This window comes from Sus scrofa, chromosome 5 (assembly GCF_054392235.1).
Source record: "Sus scrofa isolate SSC_HxYL_T2T_F1_AM1 chromosome 5, Sscrofa_HxYL_maternal_Yorkshire_Landrace_v2.0, whole genome shotgun sequence".
NCBI classification, from domain to species: Eukaryota; Metazoa; Chordata; class Mammalia; order Artiodactyla; family Suidae; genus Sus; species Sus scrofa.
Genome location: NC_139387.1, coordinates 13,518,412 through 13,544,654, shown reverse-complemented (window position 1 = coordinate 13,544,654; position 26,243 = coordinate 13,518,412). Strand labels below are relative to the sequence as shown.

At 47.9% G+C, this 26,243-nt stretch overlaps 1 protein-coding gene and 1 non-coding gene across 6 annotated transcripts in view; both read right to left on the bottom strand.

Annotated features, from left to right (window-relative positions):
- The window catches only part of LARGE1 (LARGE xylosyl- and glucuronyltransferase 1), a 593,475-nt gene that overhangs the window by 337,502 nt on the left and 229,730 nt on the right, over nt 1–26,243 (bottom strand). The window lies entirely within an intron of this gene.
- Nucleotides 25,975–26,112, bottom strand: LOC146403149 (small nucleolar RNA SNORA76). The gene has a single exon (XR_014804682.1). It is a non-coding gene; the product is annotated as a small nucleolar RNA SNORA76 (small nucleolar RNA).

Below are 26,243 nucleotides of genomic sequence, written 5' to 3'. Positions count from 1 at the left end.
TTGCCAAAGGGGGAGGAAAAGTGCGAGGGGGGATGGATTAGGAGTTTGGGGTGAGTAAATGCAAATGATTACCCACAGAATGGGTCCACAACAAGGTCCTACTGTCTAGGACATGGAACTATGGTCAGTATCCCGGGATAAACCATAATGGAAAAGAACATAAAAAAGAATGTCGGTGTGCATACGATTGAGTCACTTTGCTGTTCAGAAGTTAATGCAACATTGTAAAACAAATAACTTTCCCAAAAAAGCAATCCAATCACACCTTTGAGAAAAAAAAAAAAAAACATCCTATGATCAATGGGTTGGTTTTGCTCATAGGTTACCTCCATGTCTGGAACAGCGCCTGGCACAACATAAATTCTCAAATCTTCACCAAGTGGACCATGAAATGCGAGACCCAAGCTGGGTGCCAGGCATTTGCTGGTTATAGGCTGAACTGTGTTTCCCCCAAATTTGTATTGATGTATGAACCCCACCCCACCCCCTACCTCAGAAGGTGACCCCTCTCTGCAAATAGGGTGGCTGCGGACATGATGAGCTAAGATGAGGCCAAACTCCAGTAGAGCAGGCCCCTCATCCACCATGACTGGTACCCTTAAAACTGGGAAATCTGGAAAGAGTCTACACACAAGGAAGGCCACGCAAAGACTGGAGGTAGGCTGCCACAAGCCCAAGAACTTCCAGAAGGCAGGAGAGGCTGGCACGGATCCTTCCCGGCACCTTCGGAGGGAGCACAGTCCCGCCTCCACCTTGATTGTTGACTTCTGGCCTCCAGAAATGTTAAGAAGACAAATTCCTTTTTTCTTGAGCTTGTCGGTGGGTGGTGCCTTATCACGGCAGCCCTAGCAGATTAATACGCAGGGACTCCAAACTGAGGAAGTTACATTCCTGTCTAAAGCTGTCACTGCCCCCATTTGGGTCACCCAAAATGCTGTGCTCCAGGCCATGCATCCAGTTCAAAAAAATGGAATTTCCAGGAACACTGATAAAGGGCAGTAAGTGCTGGGAGTAGGCAGACAGGTAAACCAGATGCCCACCTCCAGGGGAAACACCCTCAGGGGAATTCAGCGATTCAGGTGCGTTTACAACAAAATCGGTGACTGGTATCTTGCCTGGACCTTTCTAGCTCCAGAACGGAGAGGGAGGCCAAAGAAGATCTCGGATAAACAGACATGTATCAATCAGGTTTTCCCATTAGCTGAGAGAAGCTCTCACCCCATCCATCAAGCCTTTGGGTGGGACGTCAAAACGATCCGAACAAGCTGTGCCTTCCTCCTGGTTCCCAATGAACAGACCCCTTGCCTTTTGGAAAGGGCAAAGCCCACCCATGAGTGTGAAAGAGGCAGATTTCTTCCTGCGCCTGGTCCAGAGGATCCCGAGTCTCAGATGTCTCATCGAGACACCACCCAGAAGGCGAGTCATCGTTTCAGCTCAGATGTGTTCTCAGAATACCCCTTGTCATCGGCTTTCAAAAGAACCCTGCAAAGATGCTGTTGCTGGAAATGTCATATGCCTGTTACGCAGAAGGGAAATCAAAGCGCTCTTTGTGTTCAATGTGACTACCATCAAGCTTGAAATCCAGAGCATAAATGTCACTAATACCCTCTACAGTCACCCATCCAGTTATCAGTGCAGGAGGCTGCAAAGACAGATCCAGATTGCATAATTTCGCCACTTATTTTTTTTCTTGTTAATTTAAAAATATCAGTGTTTTAATTGCACTCAATTTAATGTACTATACCTGCCAGTTCCAACACACTTCATTATTTATATTGCTGGAAAAGCACTTAAAAATCAAATTGCATAATTTGTACTTGTACGTCTTTAAGGTAGATTTATATCTGAAATTGTCAAATAGCAGTGGCAGCACTGCTCTGAATGTTAAATTTTAGCAAACCATCAAGCCCTAAACACCTAACAGAGAATAATGGAAACAGGTCATTAGTTATTTGAGTAGGTAGCTATTGAAAGAGAAGTTGAAAAGTCAATTCATGTATATAGTTTTCAGGAACAAGAGGTCGAGGGCCAGGCTGCCTGGGCTCAGATCCCAGGTCTGCTGTGGATTAGCCCCCATGCCTTAAATTTTCTGTGCTTCGTCTTTCTTCTCTGTTAAACAGCAATAGTAGTAATACCCACTGCAAAGGAGTGTGGTTTTTAAGATTAAATCAGACAACATACATGGAGCTTTCAGACTGGTACCTGGCATCGTATAAGCATAATTCAAGCACTAATTAAAATAAGTATTTCCCATATTAATAGCTACCACCATTTGAATAACAGTAACAATCATTATTCCTTCTCTATCAGCGTGATTCTGACAGCTAGATTTCCACCAAATATTCCCCTTGGCATTTTTATTTCTCCGATGTCATGGAGGGTGGGGTTCCATGTGTTTTCAAAGAGTGTTTGCAAAGTTGGAATTTTCATGTTGAGAATCATCTGTTTAAAAAGGCTCAGGAACACATTCAAGGGCATCTGGACAGCCATCAGAGAGGGGAGCCCCATGTCACCACCCACTTTTGCACCTGTGTTTACGGTCATGTTAGTCCTAGGTTGTCCCTACGACCTCAACTGTCCCGGGATCATGAGATGAGAACAACAGACTGGACACAAGCAATACGGTGACACTGTACCAAGGCCAAGTGCACAAAGTGGTTTAGGCTCTCTGATGGCAAGAGAGGAGAGTAACAAGGACAGACAAGCCACCACGTGGCACGCGGGCATTCCCAATTCTATGCCACAGTGGTCCATCCCATATGCATGCTGGGAGAGTAATGCAGCATCACCCAACATATTCTGATCAGGTTGACAATTTGAACTTTTGGTCGATTTTGCAGTTTTGTTAGAAAATGTTACATAGGGCATTCCTGTTGTAGCACAGCAGAAACAAATCCAACTAGTATCCATGACAATATGGATTCGATCCCTGGCCTCGCTCAGTGGGTTGGTGATCCGGCATTGCAGTGAGCTGTGATGTTGGTCGCAGACGCAGCTTGGATCCCTTGTTGCTGTGGTGGAGACCAGAAGCTAGAGCGCCAATGAGACCCCTAGCTTGGGAACTTCCATATACCACAGGTGCGTCCCTGGGAAAAAAAAGAAAAAAAAAAAAGAGAGAAGAAAATGTTGTATAAATCTATGTATCACAGTTTACTCAAGCTATCTCTTCAAAGAGGTTGCACCAAATTGCCCATGTAAGTAATATTATAATGAAAATGATTTACCACTGTGAAAACTGTTTTGATGGGGAAACAGACTGCCAGATGTTCAAGCTGAAAAAAACACTCAGCATGAAGAGGGGTAGAGAGAGAAAAGGGCCTGTGGTCTGGTCCTGACCTCTCTCCCCTCCCCCACCTGCACCTGGTCCCACACTAGAGCACCCCATTGCCATTCTCTGTCACCCAGCCCTCTACTGTTTCCTCCATGTGGGAAATCCTCATACAACTATCGAGCCCCCGGCAGCCGTCCATGGAAGGCAGAAGTCAGCTCTCCTTTGACTGAGTCTGCCGCCTTTCATGCAACTCTTCCCTTTCGGCAACTTTCTTGGTATGAAATTCCCTCTGGACACACCTGTGTTCTCAGAAAACAGAAGGCTGTGTGACACCCGAGACCACACATCCTCGAACAGCTGGACCCACACCAACTAACACACAGTCTGCTAGAGAGCAGAAGCTCGGTGACAACCCACCTCTGAGGGTAGCCCAGGCATCCGGCTGCCTGCCTGCCCCTGGGTTATCGGAACCCAAGGGAATGCCAGAGACCTGTGGTTTGATTTCCCTGGGACTTGAGCCCAAAATGAGACAAACAGCAGGAAACAGAGTGGGAAGTTCATCCCAGGTTTCCTGGCTCCAAACCACCATGGAAGAGTAATGACAGCAGTGATGGAACTAATAATGGGTAACACGTTACAGCCTCCCGTGTAACAACTATTATGCTAGGTATTTGGCATTTTTATTTTATCCACTTAACACCAAAAGACACATACGGTTTTCTCCATCTTCAACGGAAAGGACACGGAGCAACAGAATGAAAAGGTAAGGTACCAAAAAGTCTCATAGCTACTAAATGGCAGAGATAGTATGTGAACCACCTACCACACCTGCCTCTCTTCCCAGCAGGTTGACTACACCCAGCAGGCTGATTACACCCACCAGGATGCCAGGGAGGCCCTCTCTGTGGCCCTGGGTGAAAAGCTCACTTGTGGGTCCAGAACTACTAGAACAGAACTGATGATTTATTGGAGGAAAAGCCCCCCCAGAGTCTAGGACATGGCAGCCACTGTCACCTTACAGTGAGAGTAAGAGTTATTAGAGTAATGACGCCGCTCCAGCCTGAAGACTGTCCTTTGCCAAGGAAGCCAGTAGGTGCTGAGAGTAAACCATTCCAAGATACCAACGTAAAAGTTTTACAGTGTGAGGCTCCTTTAATAAGACACAAAGCAAGGCTGAGTACCCAGTGGGCTTGCCCTGAGGTCAGGAGCATCAGAAATCATCTTAGGTGGTACCCACGGTGAATGTAGGCTGTGTCCGGGAAAAGAGTGTCAGATGACCCCTCTCTCTGAAATTCCTTCTCTCTGGCACCTGTTCCATTTCTCCAACCATCACCTTGACAACAAACTCACAGGAAATGTTAGAACCAGGAAACAATGGTAAGAGATCAAGCAGAGCACAGAGCCTGGCCCTGGGCTCTCCCTGGGTTTTATACCCTCATGTTCCTGGTACCCACAGGGCATGACCCATCCTCAACAAACAAGACTGATGCAGGAGAAAATCCCACAGAGGACCCCTTGAGCACTGATCTCCTGTTTCATTGGTTTCAGAAGTAGCACTGCCTTAGAGGTCCCACTGTGGCTCAGTGGTAATGAACTCAACTAGTATTCATGAGGATGCAGGTTCGATCCCTGGCCTTGCTCAGTGGGTTAGGATCCGGTGTTGCGATGAGCTGCAGTGTAGGTTGCAGATACAGCAAGCATCCCATGCTGCTCTGGCTGTGGTGCAGGTTGGCAGCTGCAGCGCTGATTCAACCCCTACCCTGGGAACTTCCATATGCCTCAGGTGCCGGCCTTAAAAAAATAAAAAAGAGAGAGAGAGAAAGAAGCAGCTCTGCCTATTAGCAAAGGGGTGGCTCATTTAGGGACAGTTATGGCTGCACTGAACCCCATGAAAAGGTGGAATTTCATGACCATGCTCATTGTGGGGGGTCCACTGTGTATTCAGAGCAAGCGTCTCATGAGTGCACCCAGGGATGGAGAAAAACATTGCCATGCCAGTGAAAGTACTGCCAGGAATTGGAGAACCCATTATATGAGGCCACCGTCTCCTCCAACTGCCTTGCAGTCCGCCAGGATGGCGCTCCAAAGCCATATCCCTCCCTCAGCCTCACTCTCTGTCTTCCCCCCACCCTCCCACTGTTTCAGCCAGAGCTCTGAGCTTTTTGCTTCACTTCCTTTCGGTGCCCTGTGACACCAGCTGAGCCTCCACTGCATCTCACGTCTCCATTTCCATGACTCCTTGGGTGGAACCGCCATATTCCCCCAGATCCCCAATAGCAGTGATTTCCCTGGGAATGAACATGCAGCCAAAGCAGAGCCAACTGAAATCTTTCCTTCAACTCTACACATAGGGACAGAGGGAGGAAGCATCTGGTTCAGGAAAGCGGGTGGGGGCAGCTGGCACAGGTCCTCGAGATGAGAAAGGCGAAGCCAGCACGAGGAGGACCTGGAATCCTTTGGTGCTGAGGCAGGGTGGGTGGGGGGCTGAGCAAACACCAGGACGTTAATATGCAAAAGGAACCCAGAGCCATTCTCCCTGAAATGCTGAAAGCAGATCCTCCCGGAGGCAGGTGGAAATTCTTGAAAATATGAATATGAGTAACACAGGCTATCAAACTGCATTCAAAATTGCATCGCTAATACCCAAATTATGGAAACCAAGTGTGCGCCATTGGGACATCTGCGGGAACAAGGGTTTTCTATGTTCGGCATAATACAGGAATGATGGCATCAGAATCAACTGTGAATTTTGTCCCAATGCACATTCCCGGGCCACACCCCTGGTCTGGTTGAATCAGAATCCCAGTTAAGGGTCTCAGAAATGTGTGCGTGTGTGTGTGTGTTTTAATGCCCACACCCGTGGCATATGGAAGTTCCCAGGCCAGGGACTGACTCCAAGCCACAGCTGCAACCTACACTGCAGCTGCAGCAATGCCAGATCCTTCAGCCCACTGCACCGGGCCAGGGATTGAACTCACATCTCCATAGTAATTGGAGTCACTGCAGTCAGCTTCTTAACCTACTGTGCCACCGCAGGAACTCAGCATGTGCCTTTTAATCAGCCCCCTTGGGTGGTTTTTATTCCCACTCAAGACAGAGATCACTGCTATGTAAGTTGGAGAATCAGAACTCGGTTCTAAGTCTCGCTCTGAAGATGAGCACAGCTTTGGAAGATGCTGCACCTCTAAGCCACATCCCTGCTGAGGGCTGACTGAGCGTCTGCTATGCACATGCCCACAACCCTGTGCAGAACAGAAAAATCACCCTGACGCCAATAAAGCCAAGAGCACGACTGTCACGTTCTCATGGCACCTCGGTTTCCTTGGCGGTAACTTATGGACCATCCCTGCACCGCCCCACCTGGCTGTTAGAGGCTCAAAGGAGACAGATGTGGAGGGCGATTAGCCGAGGGTCTAGCACAGGGCAGGTGCTCAAAAGATGATGTATGCAGCTGTGATTGTACCGATCGATCCATTCCTCTGGATGGAGAACATATAAATGCACCAAGTATAAAAACAGATGCTGCAAAACATGGCAAACAGCTTTCCTTTCTGGGAGCACCTGAATCTTTAACGGAGCAAGAGCTCAGGGATACAGTTGACCAGGCCCTGAGCCTCAATGTTTCTGCTCATGAACTTGAGCTGAGGAACCAGCTTAGGACCCACCCGATCCCCTCCCTCCCTGGCCTGTCCAATCCCTCGCCAAGTCCCACGGGTATCACAATAGATGCCAAACCCGGTACTTCTCAGCACCTCCTCCAGGTCAGCCCCAGCTCTGCCCCCAGAGACAACGGCCTCCTTCTCCCATCCCCTGCCTGCAAAATTCCATCCAGCCAACACTCTCTCCACACAGCAGGCCCCTGCTTTGAGCCCATGGATGTCGGGTTGCCAGCATTAAGCAAATAAAAAACACAGAATGGCTGGTTATGTCCAAACTACATAATTAGCCATGGCTTCTCTGCAATTCTAAGCGAACTGACTACCCTGGATTTTGTCTGGCAACGTTCTATCAACAGCCCCTTGTTGCACGTGAACTCAAGACCAGTCTCCTCACTGGCATCTGTGAGCCCTGCGCCACTCACTGGCATCGGCCTAGCACTATGCTCTCATCTCCTCCTCTTTGCTCTTTGAGCACAACAACCTTGCAGGGCCTCAGGAGGGCCACACATGCTGTCTCCTCCATCCTGGACCCTCTGGCTCCATCCGGTCCTCCAATCCAAGACGGCCTCTTCAAAGAAGTCCTCCTTGGCCTAAAACCCCACTTTCCATGCAGCCCCCACCTCTTCACTTTGGTTATTTATTTGACACCATTCATCGCTACTGAATGGAACTTCTTATCCATCGTCCTTACTGGAAAGCAAGTTTTACGAGGACAGAGACTCTTTAACGAAGTCATGAATGTACTCTTAAGTCATGATGGTACCTCCAGGGCTGAGAACAATGGGAGGCGCACAGGAGATGCAAAATAAACAGTTGTGGCGAGAATGGCTATTGGAGAAGGCACTGCCTTCCACTCCGCTCCAGGGAGCCACACGGAAGCCGTGCCAGCCTGAAACACTGGCAGGTGGTGTTACATCTCAGTTACAGCTCTTGGGCTGGGAACGTGTGGAGGGCAGGGGAGGGGGAAGGAAGAGACCCTGCATGTCAGGTAGGCCTGCAGCCAACCTAGCACACCTGCCCCCAAAGTAAAACACTGCAATACCAATTCTTGTCTGATTCTTCCTCAAAAAAAAAAGGACCCGCATATAGAAAACAAACTTCCAGTTACCAGAGGAGAAAGGAGGAGGGAGAAGATAAATTAGGCATTTGGGACAAACATATACACGCTATGATATATAAAAGAGATAAGCAATAAGGACCTACTATATAGTACAGGGAACTATATTCAGTATCTTGTGATAACCTATAATGGGATAAAAACCTGAGAAAATTCAATTATATGTATAACTGAATCACTTTGCTCTATACTGAAAACCAGCAGAATACTGTAAATCAACTATACCTCAATTTTAAAAAGGTGGCAGTGGCGGGGGGTGGGGGGGGGGTGAAGGCTCAGCCAGCTTCTGTCTCCATGGATGAAAAACAATACAACATCACGCCTGCAGAGAACTTCCATATGCTCGTTCTTTCCTAAGATTCACCACAACCACGTGTGTGGGGGAGGTATGATTGTCCTCATTTTACTGCAGGCAATCAAGGCTCAGAGAGGTTAGGTAACTTACTCAAGATCACACAGCTAGGAAGTAACCAAACCAGGATTTAAATGCAGTGAAATGTAGCAAGTTCAGTGTAGGGACTGGAGAGCAGGAATGCCTGGGATGAAACCCAGGGCCTGACAACCTCTCCAGCACAGCGTCCATCTATCAAGCAGCCACGAGAGTAGTACTTGCCTCACGGAGACGAGCCAAAGATTAAATAAGCCCTAAGTACTGAGAACAGCGTGCAGTGCACAGGAAGCAGGACCGAAGCGGACAGCATCTCTTTAAGCTCAGATTTTTGGAGGCTGAATCCCTCGCATGTTTTATTGTGCTGAACCCAACCTCTGGCCCCTGCCCTGGCTGTGTCCCCCCTTCTCTGTAGACCAGGGTCTCCTTATATGCAAGCTGGTCATTAGGCGCCTCATGTTGAGCTGGGCAACTTCTGCATCTGCCTACTTCTTCCCATCTGATTGCTACCAGCACACGATCTGGCCCCATTCCACCTTCTTAATTTTTCATGCCCCCGCCCATGTCCCCTGCCTGAACCTCCTTCAGTGAGTTCCTCTCTAACACTAGCCCTAGCTTTGCGAGGTTATGCCTTTCCTGAGCACACATCCAAATGTAAAAACATAACATTAAATGCCAGCTCCTGGTTATGAGTGCCTAGCCAGCAAATTAAAAATTAAACTTCCCACAATAACCATCTTTTTTCCTACCATGCCCATATTTAGAACTGTGTGTTACTGTATGGGCTGACAAATTTACTGTGTGTGTGTGCGCACATGTGTGCACATGGCTAAGTTACAAGGAATGGAAGAGTTCCATTCTGGACCTTTCTGACTTTGGAAAGGTGCAATTCTCAGCCACAGACAGGCAGCAGTGACCCCCTCTGCTTGCGGTCCATCTCCTCTGACAGGACGAAATACAGAGCACAGCTGGATGGACACTCCAGCAGCCGCTCCCTCTCCTCTAGCTCCTGTGCATCCTGGAAAGGGAGACCCCCAAGTCAGCACGATTCCTGGAGCCCACGCCATGCTGCATGTCAGAGGGCTGGCTTCAAACCCTGCTAGAGTTTGGGGATTTGGTTTGGCAAGCATTAAGACAGATAAAGACAGAGAGAGAGGAGACGGCGAAAGAGGAAGGAAGATGAAGAAAAAAAACAGGCATGGAGCAGAGGGCTGGAGGAGAGATTTAAGCAGACAGAAAGGCAACAGAAACACTCCATAGAAGTATAAAGAGAGGAGTTCCCGTCGTGGCGCAGTGGTTAACGAATCTGACTAGGAACCATGAGGTTGCGGGTTCGGTCCCTGGCCTTGCTCAGTGGGTTAAGGGTCCAGCGTTGCCATGAGCTGTGGTGTAGGTTGCAGACGCGGCTCGGATCCTGCGTTGCTGTGGCTCTGGCGTAGGCCAGCAGCTACAGCTCCGATAAGACCCCTAGCCTGGGAACCTCCATATGCCGCGGGAGCGGCCCAAAGAAATAGCAAAAAGACAAAAAAAAAAAAAAAAAAAAAAAAAGTATAAAGAGAAAGGAAAGGGGGGGGAAATATGACAGTTCCCATTGTAGCTCAGCAGTAACAAACCCAATTAGTACCCATGAGGATGTGGGTTCAATTCCTGGCCTCGCTCAGTGGGTTGAGGATCCAGTGTTGCTGTGAGCTATGGTGTAGGTACCAGATGCAGCTTGGATCTCACGTTGCTGTGGCTGTGGCGTAGTGTGGCAGTTACAGCTCTGATTCGACCACTAGCCTAGCAACTTCCGTATTCTGTGAGTGTGGCCCTTAAAAAAAAAAAAAAAAAGGAAGACAATGACAATGGAGAGAAAACGATATGAATAAATAATACTTTAAATACTTATAATGTATAACATGCATGGTGAAAGATATACAACTTTCCCCCATCGATGTTCTGTAAAGGTCATTTCCCCACACACTAGGTGCTTCCAGGGGTCATCCGGTCATGGTGTGAAAGGTGGAGGCAGCCAGGCTGGAGGCAAACATAGGCTCCCTGCCTTCCAGCAAGTTGGCTGACAGCTCCAGGTCTCAGCTGAGAATAACAGTCTTGCCCCATCAGTAGTTCCCGAGGATTGAGTGTACACACGTGGAACCAGTAAGTGCCGTAGAAATGTAGGAGCTATGCAAGTTTCAGGGACTGCTTTGACCACCCAGTCTTCCCGACAAACCCAGATGTAGGTATCGGCAACCCCAGTTAGCCTCTAAAGATGCCAGCACCCAAGTTAATTCATGCAGTAATTACAGGAGATGGAATCCAAGCACATCCCAGGCTCCTCTGACTAGAGAACACAGCAGAGAGAAAGGAGGGAAAGAGCATGGAAAAGGGGGGAATAAAAGAGGGAGAAGCACCCTTTCCCCCTCTGGTCGGATGGGAGACAGGAAAAAGACAAAGAAAGCAGAGAAGAGGAAAGAGAAAAGGGGGGATGGGAAGGGATCATGGGTAGACAGATGCTGAGACCTCGACCAAGTCAACCAAGTCGAGGCTTAACTTTAGGACCATCTCCCCCAGCCCAGTGGATCCCTCTAGGCAGTGAGGCCAGCCCTGGGAGGGGTCCCACGGGGCTGTCCCACCTCCCCCACCCCAGCATCAATCCATCGAACCCCCTCCTAGACTCATCTGGCACCTCAAAGTCACTGTTGCTGCACAGAACAGGGGCTCCCTGGACACCCGCCTTGGAACCTCTTCAAAGCCGGAGGGTCCCTCCCTAGTTCCAGAAGCGCCGTGAGAACTGGAGAGGCATCGGGCCCAACAGCCCTCGCCTTGGGAGGGCTCGGCCGGCAGTGCAGCCCTGGCAGTGCCAGGCATCGCCCTTTGGCTCAAGAGCAAAGTAAATTTGCTACGGACGTTATCGCGAGAAGATAAACACCGAGACCCCACGAGGCTTCCGCGCGACTGCTTCCCCAAGTCAGGCCACGAGCCCTAAGCAGATGGAGAGGCAGCCACAACGGCAAAATGTTAATCCAACTGACATTTTGAGGGAGGAGGAGAAGGAGAAGAGGCTGCTGGTCAGAAAGCGTGGTTTCACACCTTCCTAACAGATGGGCGGAAGGGGAGAATTAAAAATAGATTTGTTGTTGCCCTCACGTTCCAGGTCACGCACATGACATTGATCCCAGGGAGAATCGGCAGGGCGGGGTCTTGGATGCAGCGGTACCAGGCGGACTCATTTCTCACCAGCAAATATTGACTGTGCAGTAGGAAAACTAGCGGGTCCAAGACTGGAATATGGCTCTTCACAGGCCAGGGCAGGCGAGATACACAGCTCTCGGCTCACTGGCATACATCTTCCTACACACTCAGACGCAAAAACTGGCCACGCTCCGTGCATTTCTCCTGAGCTTTCCCGGGTGTCCTGGGCCACCACGGGTGGCATCGTCCAAGCATTTGCAATGACCACGACCCCTCTCAACGCTCAACTCTCTGGGCCAGTCTCTTCCACAGTTTTGACGTGGACACAATGGGATACCCCTCAGGAACCAAGGGAGAGCCCCAGCCTGGGAAGGGGGCACCCCTCTCTTCTCCAGGCAGCACCAAGAATTCTGGGGGACAAGCCTCTTCCTCCCTGTGCACCCGTATCCCTTCCTCTCTTCAAAGCAAGGAGTGGTTTCGTTTCTGTCAAATACCTTTGAGGGCGAGCATCGCCCTTCTTACTTCAATAATTCATTCCGGAAAACAACATGCTTGGTCGGTGCCAAAACGCTAACAGGGAACCAATTTCCCATGATTTTCACTGGGAAAAGTTATAATTAAAATTATAAATTAAAATTGTAATTAAAACTTAACAATGCATTAGATGTGAAGCCAACTCCCTCCTCCCAATTTCCTAACACAAAATAAAGACATCATAAACAGAGAACACCTGTATAAAAGTGACAGATTCTCTTGTGAGGATGAAACTAACTGCTAACGTCGCGGAATCCCGATCAGAGCACCCTCCACACAGCTGTCAGCATACAGTTGCTGCGCTGTGCGTGGGGCAGCTTGGCCCTCTGAGTGCAGGCAACACCCCAGGCCCATCCCCACATCTCGTTGCGGTTTGGAGGTTTCTCAAAATGTCTATACACAATTTCAAGAGAAAAAAAAATATATATATATATATACATGAAGGAAGGAAGTGGGAGGAGAGAGGAAGGAAGGGAGGGAGGGAGGAACAGAGAAGGAAAGCAAAGCAAAGGGAAGGGAAGGAAGAAAAAGAAACAAAAAAATGTCTATACACCAGTCCAATTTTCTACCAATTGTATCTGGTCTATGACTTAACCCTTACTGTAATGCATTATTTTATTTAAAATATTATATTGATTTTTGCAGCATAAATGCTATATTGCCTATGTAAATATCATTCCCAAAATGTGCAGATAAGATACATACTTTCTGTAAAGTTTAGGTACTAAAAAAAAAAAAAAAGTCAGCAGCGTTCTCCACAGTCCCCAAAAGGTGAAAAATCCCAAATATTCATCCAAAGCTGAATGGACAAACAAAAGGTGGTACATATATATACAATGGAATGTCACTCAGCCTTAAAATTAGATTTGGGAGTTCCCATCGTGGCTCAGTGGTGAACAAATCCGACTAGGAACCACGAGGTTGCGGATTCCATCCCTGCCCTTGCTCAGTGGGTTAAGGATCCAGCGTTGCCATGAGCTGTGGTGTAAGTTGCAGATGCAGCTTGGATCTGGCGTTGCTGTGGCTCTGGCGTAGGCTGGTGGCTACAGCTCCGATTGGACTCCTAGCCTGGGAACCTCCATGTGCCGTGGGAAGTGGCCCTAGAAAAGGCAAAAAGACCAAAAAAAAAAAAAAAAAAAAAAAAAAGGACTAGAAAAAAAATTACATTTTGATACATGCTACGACATGGATGAACCTGAATGATATTCTGCCAAGTAAAATAAGCCAGACCTGAAAAGACAAATAATGTCTGATTCCATATATGTGAGGTACGTAGAATAGACGAATTTATGGAAACAAAGCAGAACTGAGGTTACCAGGGGCTGGGGGAGGGGAAATGAGAAGCCATGGTGGTGAAACCATTCTGGAAATGCACAGCAGTGATGGTGACACAACATCATGAATGGACGTAATGCCACGGATAGGTACACTTAAAAATGGCTGATGTGGCAAATGTTTGCTTAATTGTCCTAAAATATACATAACCTAACAAGAGGCCCTCTCCTAGGAAAACTTGGACCCAGAAGCATGCTGTCGGTTGTGTGTTATAATATCTGGATCTTGTGAGTTTCAGAATAGGGTTTGCTTGGTGATGTAGCAGCTTGTTAAATGGCATATGGGATGTCAGCAAAGTGGGTTCACTGGTGAGATAAGATTTTCCAGAAATGTGGGCTGGGTAAAACATTTTAGAAGTTCCTCAACTTTTCATGAACAGAGTGAAAAATCTAGAGATGGGAATTACCACCCTAGGTGCTCCCACCCCAGGGCAATCCTTAAAGTAGTCTTGTTTCCAGCCTCTGCTGGAAAGGCCTCTGTTTGCCTGACACCAGCTTCTAGGGTGAGAGCAGCAGTCTCTATAATATTGCCATGCCTTTCCTAGTGGCCAGCGCATAAGCCAAGGACAGAAGGCAGGAGTAGGGATATTTTTAAAGGTGCTTGAATCACCTGATGCCGCCTAGCTAATGAAGGTAGCGAGGGAGTCGTAGAAACCCAACCCTTTTTCACCTCAATCTTTTTCGCTACCACTGTTAGCTAACACATCATCTAAGAGTTTTGCATGACAACTAATTTAGGTCAATCATACACAAAAAAAGATATAGGATTAGGTAATCCCTCTGGTCCCTTCCAACTATAAAAGTTGACACGTAACCTCACCTCTGAAATGGCTAATTGTGGTCTTTGCATGGCTGGCACTGACTCTGAGGTAGAAAGGCAGGGATGGGAACTCAGAGAAATCAATTTAGGACTATCCATCATTTAAGAGTAAGAGAAGCAGATTAAGTCCTTATTGGGCTGTGGATAGTGCTATATCCATACTATCTCCAACCTTGGCTGTTAATCCATCCAACTATCCATCCATCATGCCCCTGGCATGTGGAAGTTCCCAGGCCAGGGATCAAAACTGTGCCACAATAGTAACAAAACATCAGATCCTTAATCCACTGTGCCATCAGGGAACTCCCAATCTTGGCTATTTTAGTCACCAAAATGTGAGTCCTTTGTGCTCTATATCCAGCCCAGCACAAATCACCTTGTAACATAAGGCAGTGTCAGTCAGACAGCTGCAGGGACTTTTTCCTTTTTTTTTTTTTTTTTTTTTTAAATGGCCACATCTGTAGTATACGGAAGTTCCCAGGCCAGGGACTGAATCCGAGACACGGCTGTGGCGACGCTGGATCTTTACCCCACTGCATCAGGCTGGGGATGGCATCTGTGCCTCCGCAGCAACATGAGCCACTGCAGTTGGATTCTGAACCTACTGCTCCACAGTAGGAGCTCCTGCAGTGACTTTAACAACTAGCAGCACCTGAGGCAGGAGAGGAAGGAAGGAACCACATAGGAAAAATTCTATGGTTTTTTTATTTTTTTAAAGATTTTTTTTCCTAACATTTTCCTATGAAAGTTTTCAAACACACCATAAAAGTAAAAGAATTTTACAGTGTACATCTGTGTACATCCCCACGCTTCCATGATGAAACCTTACATACTTTCTGTATCCTACCTACCTATTCATCCACCCACTTTTTTTTTTGTCTTTTTGCCTTTTTTAGGGCTGCTCCTGCAGCATATGGAGGTTCCCAGGCTAGGGGACCAATCGGAGCTGTAGCCACCAGCCTATGCCAGAGCCACAGCAACATGGGATGGGAGCCGAGTCTGCAACCTACACCACAGCTCACAGCAACGCCGGATCCTTAACCCACTCAGCAAGCCAGGGATGGACCCCGAAACCTCATGGTTCCTAGTTGGATTAGTTAACCACTGCGCCACGACGGGAACTTCCATCCACCCACTTTTTTAAATGCATTTCAAAGCAATGAGTTAGTTGTCTCTGGCTCCCTTGGTATGTATGGCAGTAAGTGGGATTCCACCAAAGTTATTTACATACAACGAAATGCACAGATCAACCACTAGGTGAATTTTGACCAAGACATACACCTATAGAACTTAAACCACTCTTAAGCTACAGAACACTTGGGCTAGAACATAATGGGAGGAGCTCCCACCATGGCTCAGTGGTTAATGAACTCAATTAGTATCCATGAGGATGTGGGTTCGATCCCTGGCCTCGCTCAGTAGGTTAAGGGTCCAGCGTTGCCGTGAGCTGTGGTGTAGGTCGGAGATGCAGCTCATATCCAGCGTTGCTGTGGCTGCGGCCTAGGCTGGCAGCTGCAGCTCTGGTTCAACCCCCTAGCCTGGGAACCTCCTAATGAGGCAAGTGCAGCCCTTAAAAAAGACCATTAAAAATTATTTTAAAACCATAATAGGAGATAATATGAGAAAAACAATCTATACATGTGTATGACTAGGTTACTTTCTGTACAGCAAAAATGGGCAGAAGAGTAAATCAACTAGACTTTAAATTTTTTGTAAAGAATCTGAAAAAGACTATTTTAAAAAAAGATACAGGAAAACTGAGGTGATGATATACTTCACTCAAATCCCTTCCTGCTCAATCTCTGTCCACACTCCTCATATGCAACCACTTGTGTGTGTGTGTGTGTGTGTGTGTGTGTGTGCGCGCGCGCACATGCAACTTCTTTTTAGGGCTGCACCCACGACACATGGAAGTTCCCAGGCTAGGGGTCAAAACTGGAGCTGCAGCTGCTGGTCCACACCACAGCAAAAGCAGATCCGAGCCACATCTGTGACCCACACCACAGCTCACAGCAACACTGGATCCTCAACCCACTGAGAGGGGCTGGGGATCGAACCTGCATCCTCAGGGATACTAGTCGGGTTCATTACCGCTGAGCCACAATGGGAACTCCTGCAACCACTTTTTAAATTTGGTTCCATTACAAATTGGTTCTTCCCATGACAAAACTTCATCCATTAGGAATGAAAGTACACCATCTTTTGGACATTTGTTGCTTGTATCAGCTGTCTGTTGTGTTGCTCAGTGAGTGACACACCACCTTATTAATACACCACAGTTTATCCATTCTCTTATTGATGAGCACCTGCAATTTTGGCAATGACTACTGCTGGAACTGAAGAGTCAGGGCGGTAGGTGTCTTTCATTTTATAACAAACTGCCAGATTTCTTTTCAAAGCAGATAAGGCACTTTTTTTTATACCTCCACCAATAAAGTATGAGAGTTACAGCCATGTCACATCCTTGCCAATGTTGGATGTTGCCAGTCTTTTTCATGTTAGTCATTCTGGTGGCTTTGTGGTGGCATCTCATTGGAGTTTTACCTGCCTTTCTATGGGACGCTCAAAACATTTTTTTAAAAAAGCATTCCACTGATCTGCTTCTGATGTTTTTCAATGTTCCTTTTTGTATGGCTTTTTGAGGGGCTGCTCTGAATTTTGCACTATACGTGCCTGACTTATCCATGCCCATAGGGACCAACATTTTACCTGTTTGAGGAAAGTGCAGAAACTTTATGCCTCCCTCTTCAACCCTTTATCCCGTCCCACTTACCACAGGATTGCTTTAATTTTTCCCCTACATACCCTGAGAGCCACATCAGACATTTTCCAAATGCCTTTACATCTTGGACTCCTACTGGGAAACGTAGTTTGCACCAAGCAGACACACCTGCATGAGATTAGATGCAAACACCAACATCAGGAGGTAGGGCCGCTCCTCTGTTGCCTTGACTCTTTTCCGGCAAGCGTGACTGCGAGATGTTTGGTTTTTTTTCCGAGGCATCTCAAGTTAGATGCCCAAGTCCAGTCTTGAACTTCCTGAGTACCAAAAAATATGGCCGCCATCCTGCCATCACAGACCCCAGCAGACAAGGTGTGCTCTTTATGGGAGGAATTGTCCCAGTGGCTTTTTTTTTTTTTTTTTTTAATTTTACTGAAGTCTAGTTGATTTACCATGTTGTGCTGATTTCTGCACAGTGATTCAGCCGTGCATACACACTTCGCCATTCCCATGGGTTATTTCCCTGGCAAGTCCCTGCTGACCATCCATTCCATCTACAAAACATGCATCCGCCAATTCCAAACCCCCAACCCGCACCCCCCCCCCTTCTCCTCTGGTAACCATTAAATGTGTTTTCAATGTCTGTGTGTCTGTTTCTGTTTTGTAAGTAAGTTCATTTGTATCATGTCTTTTCCTAGCTTCTTAAGCACAGTTTCCCTGGTGGTCGGTTCTGGGTGGTTCCAGAGAACTGCTCTTCCCAACTCAGCTGAGCCCCTGCGCCTCTAGCTTCTCCTAGAATTCTGCAGGGCAGCACCTACTAACGGCAACCAATCCTTTTCTGCTTAAACTCATCCATTCTCTTGTTGTAACTGAACTCTGATAGAGTCCCATGGCTAATTACTGGCAGAGCAGGGACCAAAACCCTGACCTCTGTTCTTTTTTCCCACAGCACGCTGCCAGAATCTCTCTCTTGACAATGCTCTTCAAAGAAGAAAAGAGTTGAAAGTCCCATATTCTATTTTGAGAATACGCACCGGGAAGGAAATATTTGTATCTCTGTCATCTTCTTTGCCCATTGTCCCTTACCTGCCATCACCGTTACCTGGGTCAGTTTAACCACTGCTCAGGAACCAGATGTTGTGGGCACTTCCCAGGCCACACGATGGTGACACAAATAAGCACAATTTCTTCTGTTCTGCCTCCCTCCTGGCACTGAATTAATCAAGACACTTGAGACTAAACTCACTCCAGTGAACGGAGAAGGATATAATCTAAAGTGGCTTTTCACACTTACCTGCAGTGTGGGCAAACCCTGAACTTGGAACCCAAAGATCTGGTTATCACAGCACAGCTACATCCCAGCTTGGGCCATTGGGTCAAATCTTTTTGAGTGCCCCCTGCTCCAGCCCCACTGGCTTCCTTGCTGTAGGAAACATATTGGGTCTTTGTCCCCAGTACCTGGCACACAGCTCCTGAAACCCTTAGGATTCTGGAATGATGAGTGTCTTATATATGCTAATGAGATAACTGTTGGCTGGGGGTGCTGAGAAAGCTTCTGGATAGGGTCTGGTCACCAGAAAGAACAAGACATGATCAGAGGGTTGCAACTTTCAGCCCCACCCTACTCCCCCAAGCTCCAGGGAAGAGAGAAGGGGGCTAGAGATTAAGCGCCGATGGCCAATGATTTAATCAATCATGCTTGCACAATGAAACCTCCATAAAACCCCTATGTGACAGGGTTCTGACAGCATCAAGGTCCTGGGAGGAGCAGGCTTAGAGACGTGCACACAGGTAACCCCTGCCCCCTCCATACCTAGTCCTAAGCAGCTCTTCCAATTGGCTCTTCCCTAGTTGTATCCCTTAATAATAAACCAGCATAGTAAGTAAAGCACTTTCCTGAGTTCCTGAGGCGGGGGTGTGGAAACGGTTGGTCAGATGTACACATCCAACTGGAGACATATGCCTGGAATCAGAAGTGGGGGCAGTCTTATGGGACTGGGCCCTTAATGTGTGGGGTCTGAGTGTACTCTAGGTAGTTAGTGCAAGAAATAAATTGTAGACACCCATTTGGAATCCAGAGAGTGGGAAAACTGGCATGGAAAGAAACCCCCATACATTTGGTGCCAGAAGTCTTGCAGATAAAAACTGAGTAGCCTTGCTGACCCTCCAATAAGATGAGCACAATCCTGCCACAGGACCTTTGCACCTTCCATTTCCTCTAGTTGGAACCTGCATCCTTGTGTGGCCATGTACCCTCACTTCACTCTCGAGTTTACTCAAAAAGCTTCCCCTAATACCTGGCATTTTCTGACTTACTTTTATTCTTACAAGCACATGTATGAGTCAATCTTTTATCCAATCATCCCTTGGTATCCATGGGGGATTGGTTCCAGGACACCCATGAATACCCAGCTCTGCAGGTGCTTAAGTCCCTTCTATAAAATGGCATAGCATTTGCACATAACCTATACTCATCCCTCTAGATTACTTATGACATCTAAGAGAATGTAAACGCTATGTCAATAGTCAGCGCATAGCATATTCAAGTTTTGCTTTTTGGAACTTTCTGGAATTTTTTTCCCCTAGAACATTGTGGACTTACAGTTCGTTGGATGGCCAACTGTACCTATCCCTTCACTGAGTATTCCCTCAAGGTAATTTTCTACTTCAGTATTCCCGGTGGCTAGAATGGTAAATGGCACATAGTAGGAGCTCAATAAATTCAAGGAGTGAGTGAATGCCACCTGTCTGCATGCTTAAAGGGGATCCAAGGTCCTCTCTATAAACCTGAGGTCCCAACACTGACTTTTAACAAGTGTCAGAAATACTAACCTAGACGGGTTAGACAAAAAGTCATGAGGGTGGAACATGAGTTCAGCATGTGGTGGACATTGTTTTTTTCCAATTTACTGACTCCAGAACAATCTGTTTTTTCCATTCTAACATCTCTAAAATCAAGCAGCAATAACTGGAGACCACAAAGCCGACTCAGCACGGGTACATGGCCGGTGTCAGTGGCTCCCACAGAAATCCTGGAGACAGTGGGGAGGGCCACTCTTTTAACCCCAAGCACCAACCAAGTGGTTGTGGGAAGGGATGGGTGGAGAGTCAGATGCTGATTTAGCAACATTCTCAAAGGAGCCAGAAGTAGGCTAGCTCCACAGAGCTGCAAAGTACGCATAAGTGCCTTCTTCTCTCTGAGGGATTCTGAAAAGAAACCTGTGGCTCCCAGGGGTGAGGAGGACAGTACAATGTAGAAAACACAGATGGCATTGACTTTGAGAAGGGATCCAAAGAGTGAGACCCAATATGAAGAAGCCTTGACAACACCGGAACCAGCACGTTTGCTCGTATTTTCCTTCCTGTAAAGGCATAGCATAAAGTATGACAAAAACTCATCTAATTAGGTCTAAAAAGGCTCTTTTGACAAGCATAAGAGATTCAAAGGGACAAGAAAGCATTGCGTCACAGCTTAATTAAAAGCCTTTTAAAATTTCTCGGCTTTTTGTAAAATAATGGTGCGTCTTACAATTGGCAGCATCCAAGATTTGGTGACACAGGGAATCTGGTGGAGAAAAAAAAGAAACTGGGAACAAAACTCTGAGGCACTCTCGATCCCAAATATATCTCCACTGGATCATCCATTGACGTAATTTCCCTGTATTTAATCCCTATATCTATTTGCAGGCCTGATTTACCTGGCAGGCTCCCCTCGGGGAAAGAAACAAACCTGGGTGTTTCTCAAGAACAATGACCTCTTGATGGGTTATTATGGGGCCAGCAGGATTGGTATCCTCTGGAAACTTATTAGAAATGCACATCCTTAGGCCCCGCAGGTCCCCCTACATCAGAAATTTGGGGGAGGGGGAGTTGGTACCCAAAGCCCCGCCAACTGCTTCTGGTGAGAAGCACTGTTACAGGATAACACCTGGCACCATCCTGCAGCAGCTTGACGGTCAAGTCTAAGGACTCACTGAAATTTAACTACAAGGTCCTGGGAATTCATCCTGTGCCAAGCACCTTGCTGGGGGACAAATGCTGCCTCTCAGTCTAAAAAAGAGTATGTGAGCAACTGACGAAACGAAATACAAAATGGAATAAGATGATGGATGGATGCTGCCAACTGTAAGACCGTTGACTTAAAAAAATATGCACAGAAGTTGAGAGTTACATTTTATTTGGGGTGAAATGAAGACTCTAGCCCAGGAGGCAGCATTTCAGACAGCTCTGAGACAGTGCTCCAAAGAGGTTGGGGGAAGCTCAGTGTATATGTGATTTTGGTGAAGGGAGAGGAGCATGTAGCCATGCACACATTTTTGGGGTTGGTTTGTTCTGTTTTGTCTTTTTTAGGGCCTCACGTGTGGCATATGGATGTTCCCAGGTTAGGGATCAAATCAGAGCTGTAGCCACTAGCCTATGCCACAGCCACAGTAACGTGGGATCTAAGCCACATCTGTGACCCACACCACAAGTGAGGGCAACACTGATCCTTTAACCCACTGAGCAAGGCCAGGGATCAAACTGCGTCCTCACGGATACTAGTCTGGTTCATTACCACTGAGCCACAATGGGAACTCCAATCATGCCCACATTTTACAGAAGGTTGCTGCTGGTCTCATGAAGGATACTGCCAGTCACGAGAAGCAGGTGTCACCATGAAGGATTTTAATGCTTTTCTAGATACGAGGAGATGCAAGAATTGGGCACATAAAGTCTTCTCCGGAAAAACACCTGACTATCTGAAGACCTGCTCTGCCAGTTTTCCTACAGCATAGAGAGCCTCACTCCTGATCTCCAGCTAGCTCCTTTTAAGGGGCATGGGGGGTCAGCAGCTCCAGTGGCTCGCGATTCAATCTATGTACAGTCTATGTAGAGGCAGACGGCAAGTGCCAAACTCCAGTTCACAAAACACACCATTATTTCAGACAAAGCCAAGAAATTTTAAAAGACTTTTAATGAAGCTGATGGAGGTGCCAATACCACAGTCCATTCAGGGGATGGAAGACTGATTCGGATTCAAGAGTCCTGGTGGACTTCTCAAAGGAGGCGGCAATGGAGGGTGAGAAGGCTTTGGGTAGGTTTTCTGTGGCAGAGGAGAGAGATACCCACGGTCACAAACTGGGACAAACAGAGGGCACGTGTTGATCTGGAGCCCCAGGAGCATCACTTAAGGTGACCGTCTCAACTCTGATTAACTTGACACCCCCCCCAACTTGAAGTTCTCACCAACAAGTCCACTGTATGAAGACTGCCAAGCTGCACCCCCCTATCCACTCTCCCTTTTCTGCTTAGGAACAGAATCCTGCTCCATTCAGGGGGGCAAAGCAGCCAGACTACCCCCTCCAGCCTCTATAGCAGTAAGCCTGCCTGTGGGACATCAGGAAGGCCACTGAGAGGCAGTGTGCCGGCTGAGATGTGTGCCCTTCCTTGGCCGTTCCCCTGCTTCTTCTTGGCCTCTGGTCTACACCACAAGGACACTGATGCCCAATCGCCATATTGGACGTGGAGGTGCCTTGGCTCAGAGCTGAGGATGCCAAATGAGAAGACAGTATCCTGGGATGTAATGCCACCGTTAAACTACCATGCCATGCTACACTGCCAGCACCCTGACTTCTTAGATGTGAGAGAAATAAGCTTCCCTCTGGTTGAACCACTGTTGCAGGGGTCCTGCTGTTGTCATGTGCTATCGAGCCTAAATGTCACTAATGCGACCCTCTCTCTCCATCGGCCCCCTTTGAATCTGCAAAATGCCAGATTCTTCCTCCTCGTGCTGAACACCTCTGTCCAGGTCCCCATCTTCCTTCTCCACCTACGGCCGTTCTTCTTGAGAACATTACCATAGATCCACCAAGCCTTCAGCCAGACAGCCTAAAAAGGGCATCATTTCCCAGCATCTTCACCCACAGTCCCCGTAGCATCCAGTGCCTCCTAGACCTCACTGCTCAAAGCATCGACCCAGGTCCCAACCACATCAGCCTCACCTGGGAGCTTGTCAGAAAAGCAGACTCTCAGATCCCTCCCCCGGACCTCTGAATCAGAGTCTGCATTTTAACAAAACCCCAGGAAACATGGGGTCCACCACAGTTTGACAAATGCTGCTGTCATCATCATTTTTACCTTCAGCTGCCCACCTCCAGGCCAGATCCATTCTCTGCTCACACACCCTCCTGTCCCTCCAGGTCTCCTGCTCTGTGTCCATCTTCCCTGCAACTCTCAAAGTAACCAGTACCACCCTGAATTGCTACTCACTCTTCCCTGAACAAAAGAATTACGTTCACCCTTCCCTGCTGTTATTTCTCAATCCCCTCTGCCCGAGGCACCACTGGAAGGCTCTAATGACCGATGGATTCCCCATTCCCCCTTCAATGCACTGCCAGCTCGGATGCTACCTCCAGACCATGAGTGTTTTGGGGAGAGAGACCAGGCCTTCTCCATCAACAAGGTGGTACAGCGGTGGGCTCCTGAGACCAAGCCATTTATTAGAGTGTGTTGAGAGTGAAACATTTAAAAGGCAAACTCTCTCTGCCTCAGGTGCTTCATCTGTAAAACTCAGATAATAATGGGACTTCTGTGTCACAGGGCAGTTCTACAAAATCAAGGTAATACAATTAAAGCATTTGGAATGATGGTTGGCATATAATAACCACTAAATAAACACTAGACATTAATCCTGGATACTGAACCCTAGCATGGGAGCACACAGACATGCAGTGGGTACTCAATAAACCGTCTACTGAACTGAACTTACAGTTCTCGCATTGACCTCTGTGCCTTAATATTTCCCAGGCTCATGAGTCCAACACAGTCCCTCTTCTCCACAGCCCAGCAAAAAGCCCTGATCCAGCCCCCTACAGGGATGTGATTAAGATAAAAGAACAATTTTCTGCAGCCATCCCAGTCCTCAAAGCCTTGCCAAGAAATAGAAAAGAAAAGCAATATAAATGGTAATAGGAAATTGTCTCTTTACTTTTACTCAGGCTAATCTACTGCAGCCCAACGAAGATGGAATCAGACAGCTGAAGGGACAGGAAACCATGGGACTCTGACAGGCTGACACCCAAAGGACTTGAGTTCCCAGGAGGAAATGCAATTCCAGGCCAACAGGGCTGCGTGGAAATTGGGGCACAGGGATTCTCCGTGGGACGTCTTCAAGGTGGGAGGTGGCCTCCTGCCCTGGTCCCCATTTTCCTGAGCATCCATTAGCCAGTGCTTACAAGTCCAACCATGGGTCTAGGTGGTAGGGATAAGAAGGTGATTACAATGCAGGCCCCAACTGCAGGGCAGGCAAACCCACAGCTATGACACAGGGTAGGCTCGTGCTACTAAGGGTCCAGGCGCAAGATGTTAGGTAAGCAAGGAAGAGAAGCACATCACCCGATGGATGGGCCAGGACGGGGAGGAGGTCCAAGGAAGTCTTCTTACAGAGCAGATGCTGAGGCTGGGTTCTGAAGGGTAAATAGGAGTTAGCCCGGAAGAGGAGGCAGGGAAAGGAACCTCAGGCAGCAAGAGCATGAGGTACAAAGACCAGGAACACATCAGGGTGGACTGAATACCAGTCCCCAAAGATGCTCAAGGGCTAATTCCTGGAATTTGTACATGGTACATTAAATGGCCAAAGGGACTTTCATAGGTATGATTACAAATTTTGAGGTTGGGGGATGATCCTGGATTATCTGGTTGGACCTGATATAATCCCACAATCCTTTTTCGCAAGAGAGAGGCAGGAAGAGTCAGCATCAGTGAAAAAGCCACTGAGACAACAGAAGCAGAGACTGGAGAAATGCACTCTGCAGATGGAGGAATGGGCCACAAGCTGAACAATGTAGGAAACTACTTGGAACTTAAAGAAAAGGGGCAGGGGGGACCAATGGATTCTCCCCTCTGAGCTTTCAGAAGGAACCAGCCTTGCCAACATCATCACCTTAGCCCAGAGAGACTGACACTGGACTTCTGACCTCGAGTCATATAAAAGAATAGATCTGTATTTTCAACTGCTAAGTTGGGGTAACTTGTTACAGCAGCAGTAGGAAACTGATACGTGTACAATGTCTGAGGAACATCTTCCAGAATGTTAAAGCAGTGTCAGAAAGATGGAACCAGCTGGGAAGGCAAGCCCCAGGCCAAATCATGAAAGGGGTTGTGTACCAGGCTGAATTGCCTTGCTGTCCTGGAGGTGGGGCTGCCCATAAAGGATATTAGGCAGAGGGAGCACAGAATAAGGTCACTAAAGCACCGGGTGGCCAGATGTCTAGGTCTTAATTCTTGGCCATTTTATTGACTCTCATTTCTATTATCATACACTCCAATGACTTTAGGAAAAGGAGGAATAACCAATGGATAGATGGAACTATTTCCAGCTCCTGCCCCCCAGTTCCATTCAAAGGATCCCCAAGATGTAGATATGTATTTGCAGAGCCGCAATCAGGGACCAGGACGTACGAGCAGATGGCTGGACTGTACTGAGGCTTGGGAGCTCCCCCCACCCAAAATTCTAGCCAGGTGATTACCGTAGGTCTAAAAAGTTCCATGTGCTCAAATAAATGTCCCCTCCCCACAACACACACACCTCTAGGAAGGGGGAAGGCAACGGGCACAGTGAGGGCTCCCTTGGGGCCAAAAGCTTTGTGCACCCAGCCTCAGTGGCTTCTCCCAGGAAGGATGATCGTCCCCCTTCTGGGCACATTCAAGGTGCCAGGGGGGTCCTTGGGTCTCATGCGGCTCAGTGCCATTCCTCCAGGACAAGGCCCATCAGGGAGACCAGACAGGAAACCATCCACGTGACCTGCTCCCCGCAGGCCTCTGCCCAGGGTCTACCCGCATACAGAATGGCCTTTACACCAGTTACACGTACATCCGCAGCCACCCCCAGGCTCCCTGCCCTCCCCACCCTCTTCATGCATCCCATCCTCCCTACAATGCCCACATCTCCCGGGCCTGCCAGCCATGCCCTTTGCCAAATGTCACTTGCTGCCAAAGGAATCGCTCAGGTGGCATCTAAGCAGCCCCGGATCAGAACAAGCTGCGTCTGCCCTGGCATGGCTACTGGAGCCCTGAAGCCACGGGGCAGGCACTGCAGAGGTTCCAAGGCAGTGCCTTGGCTGTGGGCAAAGCAGGGGACCCACGTGGAGCAATGAACCCCACTTCAACGGACTGAAAAGCCAACTGCAAAAAATCACTAGCCCACTCTGGACTTCAGTTCAAACAGCAGGTCACTGCTTTCACAC